The following is a 6,299-nucleotide window of genomic DNA, read 5'->3' as shown; positions in this document are numbered from 1 at the left end:
CACCCCAAAAAACACAAATGAAAAAGAAAATGCTAAACATGAAGGCACCAGAAACAAGAAGACTATCAACCCCAATAGGATCTCCTGTCTGCAGACTCTGGCAGGATTCGAAAACCACCATCCGGTCCAGGATCAACCTGGACATTTAACTGAAGGAAAGCACACCCACAGAGGAAAAGTGACGCAAGATCTGGGACAGAAGTAGGATGCAGACGGTCTAGTCAGACGCCGGTTGTCTTCCCTATTCTTTGGCCCACGCCCCACTGAGTGGATTGTGAGTTCTCAGCCAGAAACTGAGTTCACAAGTTCAAGCCCTTCCAGCTTGAGAGTCCAAGACTGAGCTATTTAAGGAAAGATGTCCCCATTTAATGCCTGACTCAGGCCCGTGTCACTTGGGGGAGTGGGGAAGTGAGGGAGACAATGGTCAGAGAGGCAGAGCTGCTGCAGAGGAACCAGCCTCCACACTGTCACCCCATCCCAGTGTGGCCTGTCACCCCTGAGGAGTTCAGCCCTGAGGCTGCTCCTTCCGGACGCCTGACACACAGCACCCACCCCACTAGGACTTTCTGAAACCCTGCACGGTCCTTCCTGCCCACTGCTAGGGCTTCCATCTGGATTGTCCCCCAGAAGCCTCACGCACGCACAGGCAGGGTTTTTTGCAGTGTCTGGATTACGAGGTTTAGCGCCGGCTCAAGGCTAGGGGGCGGGGCCTGGTACGGTTTGCCCCCACCCGCCAGCTCCTCCTTCCACTCTCTGGATGAGCAGCTTTTCCTCCACCAGGCCCTCTGCCGAGCTGGCCTGCCCTGGAGCCAGCTGACCGAGGGCTGAAATGTGAGCCCAAACAAACCCCAGCTCCCTCAGGATGCTGCCTGTAGAGGGTATCCCACCCCACCCCTGCAAAGACGGAGGTAACTGAGACACCACCCCAGGCCAGCTCCCTGCACGGCCCTGACCAGCAAGGTGCCGGCCACCTTTCGGTTCTCCCATCTCCCGGCCTACCACCCCCTCCCTCACATCAGGACCATTTTCTACCAGAATCTTCATCCTTCCCAGCTGTACCCCGGCTAATTTTAGAACCGTATTTTTCACCATTCCCAGAAACCTCATTGGCTTCAGATTTTCATGATGAACCTTTTCTCCCTTTGAAGTAAAGTCACATCATCTGATAGGCAGAGATGTACTCTCCGTCGCTGGGAGTGTAGCGCAGTGGCAGAGTGCTTGCCTAGCATATGTGAGGACCTGGGTTCCTTCCCCAGGAAGAGGGAGCCGGAGAGGGAGAGGGAGAGGGGGAGGGGAGGGGAATGGAAGCCTGAGGGGGAGGGGCAGGAGGGGAGGGGGAGGGGCAGGAGGGGAGGGCGGCAAAGGAGAGGGAGGGGAGAAAGGAACAGGATGCTATAATAGGGGGCCACTCCCCTCCCCCTTGTACGAAGGATTACAGGGAAGCAGAGGTAAAGAAAACAGACCTGCAGAGCCTGCCCTGCAGAAGTGCAAAATTTCAAACCAGGATGGGCCATTGCAGCCCCCTACATCACCTACAGCATCGATCGATCCTGAGCCTTTCAGAGACCGAGTGCCCACTCTCTGACCTAAAAACCCACTTATTTACTGCGAGGAGCCAACACTGCAATTAAACCTGACTGCGGACGTTTTAGTTTAGAAAACAGTAAGTGTCATCGGTTGCTCAGCTGCTCTGGTGACTTGGCTCACGCGCCCAAGGAGGGCTCTGTGTGGTCTCCACTGCTGATCTGGAGTAACCTCCCTTCACCTGAGCTCACTGACAGCTCAGGCACTGGACCATGCCCTGTGTTCAGCTGTGACAGTGAATATGGGAAGGCGGGCTGTCAGTCATGCCCTGGTGGACGTTAAGCCCCTACCCCTACCCCTACCCCCTACCTCCTACCCCTACCCCTATCCCCTCCCCTTACCCCCTACCCCTACCCCTACCCCCTACCCCTACCCCCTAGCCCTACCCCCTACTCTTATCCCCTACCCCTACCCCCTACCCCTACCCCCTACCCTTACCCCTACCCCTACCCCCTACCCCCTACCCCTACCCCCGGGAGCAGGTGCGAGCCTGGTCACTGAGCAGATTAACGGCTTAATGCGCTTTGCTGCTGCTTCCTCACCGTGGCATGCCACGTCCTGGGCTTTGTCCGTTACACACAAGAACCAGGGCCCCATCCGTGACCCCGTCGCCCACGGTAACATCTTGGCAAGCCAGCCAGGAGCTACAGCCCCCGTGAGGAGATTGTAGACATCTTATTTCCTCTCTTTCTTCCTGTTTTCGTGGCCTCCACTGCTTGCTGAGGCGCAGGTCAGACAGTGAGGGCAGGGGTCCGCAGCTTGCTTGCAAGGGTGGCTGGGTTGTGGGCTGGAGCATTCTGGGCTCCCCAGCGGCAGGAAAACTTCCGTGCCTCCCCCTCAGGTTTACTTGGTTCGCATGACCTCTTTTTTTGATGCAGATCTCTGCAGCCTGGGGATTCCTTTTCAATAGCTAGCATTTCCTGCGCCTGGGAAATGTGCGCTTATATATTAAAAGCACCGGAGATGAACGGGCACTTGGGCCCTCTACGCAGAGAGGCGGAGAGGCGTCAGGAGCCCTGTCCAGGATGCAAGGCCTCGCGAGGCGTTCCTGTAGGTCACCTCCACATCCTGTCCCTGGGCTAGAGGGGACTCAATATGTTGCTGGCCCAGGGAGACCAGGAGTGCTTGAGCAAACCTTAATACACCCAATGCGGGAGGCCAGATTCCGAGACGCAGTGAAGAGACCCCGTCTCTGGCCACCCCAGGGAGAGCAGTCTCCCAAAGGATCCACACTCAAATTGCTTTTTCTGTCATGTCTCTTGTCCTCCCCATCCCTCACACCTAAACGAAACAGTGGGATTCCTCTACCGCCTCTTAAAACTCCTGGCTCTTTCCCTGTGGAGTTTCCATCTGCAGGAAACCCATACTGAATCAGTCAGAGAAACAGAGCACAAGATACACAAATGTATGAGGAATTACAAGACAGTAAGTTTGCCACCTTCCCAACAGTAGACTGCACTGAAATTTTCTGCCGCCCAGGCAATCAAACACAGGGGAAACACTAACCAACTTCCTGACAAAGCACGACATACAGCACCTGGGATCCAGCATTCCGTGCAGTCCTGCCCAATAGAAGCCTCCCGAGCCTCATTGTAACTGGTGGCATTTCCATCAGTACCCTGATTTTCCAGGCTCTGACCAGAGTCTCCAACATAGTTCACAGCACACGGGGGCTGTCTTTTCTGCCAGTTTCTCAAATCTTTTCTAAATTAGTTCTCAAGGTTCTTAAACCACATTGCCAGGCATGACCCCACTGTCCTGGTGTTGGGGTCTGTATCTAGACCTCCAACCCCCAAATGAGTTCATGGCGAAGGCCCAAAGGAAGGAGACACATGCCATGGTCTTTAGGGCTGCAGGAGGACGGCAACCCTCAGCAGAGCTTCTAACTGCTGGCTGGCCAGCCAACTGATGCTGGGCAGCCCATATTTAATCAGAACAAGCAAGGAGTTGAGGAGACAACGGAGGAAACCTGAGCAGGATCTTGGGAGGGGTTAAGGACCCCTCAGAACAACTGACAGATGCTAGTTAAGGAGAGCTACCCAGACAGTCGCTAGGTGTCCCCAGCTGTGGCCTATCTTGCCCCCTGAGGTGTCTCCTTGTTCTCAGTTCAGCCATGCCCGGCCACCCCACAGCCCTGCACGTGTATTCGGCTTCAACAGCTCCAACATCCTGGCATTTCATTGTGGTCAGGGTTTGTAAGGGAAACAACTTAATACAGGACATGTAACTTATAATATTCTCATATAATCCACCCAAAGAATCAAATGCAGAAGGGCACAAGGAATCTGTCCGTACATTAGGGACCCAAAGAATCCAGGTGAGGACCTGGACCCCACAGTCATGTCCTGCATGAGTCCAGCTGGAGGCCGAGAGCCCACGACAATGTCTCATGCAAGACTGCATCAAGGATCTGCTCTGGGAAGGCCCAAAGGTCCGAGGTGGAAGCTGGAAAGTCTGTGCCAGGGGATGAAGGATCTGCACCAGCAGGCTGAGGGTTCTGCACTGCAGCCAGGAAGCAATGCTCAAGGTAAGGATCAGGGTTCCCCTCAAGAGAACCACAGCCAGCTTCAGTGACAGCGAGGACCTGAGATCCTCTGATGATAACAGCTGAGTTCCCATCAGGAAGCCAGCATGACAAGCTTTTCCAGACGATCAACAGCGCACAGTCTTCTCCCCGCAGTTCTGCTGTTGTGCTGTTGGTAACGATCCTCAGGGGAGTCTTCCACCCCCAGCATCGCGCTGACCCAGTTCGCCTGGGTATCACAAGCTGACCACCAGTGGCCAATCCACTGCACAAAACCTTTTGTAACGTGGGCTGGGGGGAATGCAAGGAAGGTGGGGATGGAGGAAATGGCATGCAGGGGTGAAGGGACGTACATGAGCTCGAGTTGTAAGATAGGTCCTGCCTGGGCTCCTGGCAACACAGCTTCTGAACCCCACCTTGCCCAGGCCGATGGCACCACAGGTGGCTTTCCCAGGTTGTGTCCTAGGGATTCCAAGGTCTTAGACTGCCACCTACTGGGCTCCTCACCCATTAGACTTGCCCTACTTGGAAAAATGTATTTGGAACCAGAATACCCTCCCCCCACCGCAACAGTGAGTCCTAACCAGAGACCATTTTGTCAGATTAGCTCTGTCAGAGCCAGGGTTCCCAAAAGGCACCCATACAAAAAAAACATTTTTTTTTTCTTTTTGAGACAGGGTCTCACTGTGTAGTTTAGGCTGATCTTGAACTCACTACATAGATCAGGCTGGTCTTGAATTTACAGTGATCCTCCTGCCTCAGACTCCTGAGTGCTGGGATTACAGGCGTGTTCCACCATGCCTGGTGTAGGGAAACTCAGGGTTTTATTGAGGTCTCTAAGGGGCAAAGCACTTACTATCCTCCTTAGGTGTACCATGATGTTAGGAGATCCTAACTTAGGGCAGCCAGCCGGTATGACACTCCAGCCCCGGACCCCTGTCCAAGCAGCTGGGAGACCCAAAAGTCCAGAGGAAGTGGCTGGAAACATCTGGTGTCTGAGTCATATGAAGTTCATCTTTACCGGGAGACCTCTTGAGGCCGACAAGGTTGAGGTTCCCATGACCTCACTCTTCCCATGAGCCACGGTAGGGAGTGCCTCACTCATCCCACCAGACTCCCTGCTGGGATGCCTCCACAGACACTGAAATAAGTTTGAACTCCAGACCTTCAAGAAAAGAATGCCTTATATTCCTGTGTAAGGCAGAGCGGCCTGCATACAAACAGGAGACAAGAAATGTGGCCCCCTAATGGCCACCTGAGGTATCACATCATATTTCAAAGCCCTTTTTTGTAAGAGGGAAAACACAGAGGTCAAGCCTTCCTTGCCTCCACCAAAAGCCTGAGCTTTGCCAGTCCTGCCATAAAACCCAACGCGCTTCAGAAGCTGATGCTTATGAGTTTCAAACCATCTCGTCAACCCCTTTCCTCAGTGGGCTACTCCTGACCAGCCGACACAGTCCGTGCCCACAGGGGATCAGGACAACTTCCAGAGCCTCCCTCTGCTGGGTCTGGGTCTGTCTCCCATATGGCCCCAGACTCAGGAATTCAACATCTAAGTCCGCTTCCCTCTTACTCACTTAAGAATTGATTGATGTGGACGGCACCACCCCAGCTCAGCTCGTTTTTCTTTTTTTCTTTTTTTTTTTTTTTTTGTCTTTTTCCTTTTTATCAGTACCGGGGATCGAACTCACAGCTGCCTGCTTGCAAGGCAGGTGCTTATGCCGCTGAGCTAAATCCCCAGCCTCAGCTCGTTTTTCCAGTTGTAGATATCATCAATGCAAAGAGAACCTAAGTAACTGCTCTGAAGACTCTGGGAAGCCTGCTGATGTATCCCACACTTGGACAATAGCTTTTAACCTCGCCTTGCAAGATGCCCAGTTTATTTTGGTTTCTTTTTAAAATTAAAAAAAAAATTTTTATTTTGAAGCTAGTAAAGTACAACAAAACAAGACAGAACAAAGCCAATCAAAACAGTGCCATGAAATTGGTACAAAACTTCAGGGCAGGATCCCAGGATAACAATAACAGATTCTATAGTATATCTCGTTATCTTCACAGTAGTCGTCCTTTCAATCAGATACAGCAAAATCTAATAAAAAAACAGAACATTATAAAACCGATCAAAACAATATTGAATAGAGCAAAACAATTGATCAGAACAAAGCAAAACAGTGAAAACAATATTGGCCTT

This window comes from Cavia porcellus, unplaced genomic scaffold, assembly GCF_034190915.1.
Source record: "Cavia porcellus strain 051 isolate PalLab524CR breed Dunkin Hartley unplaced genomic scaffold, mCavPor4.1 scaffold_28, whole genome shotgun sequence".
Lineage (NCBI taxonomy): Eukaryota > Metazoa > Chordata > Mammalia > Rodentia > Caviidae > Cavia > Cavia porcellus.
Note: the sequence above shows the minus strand (reverse complement) of the source record.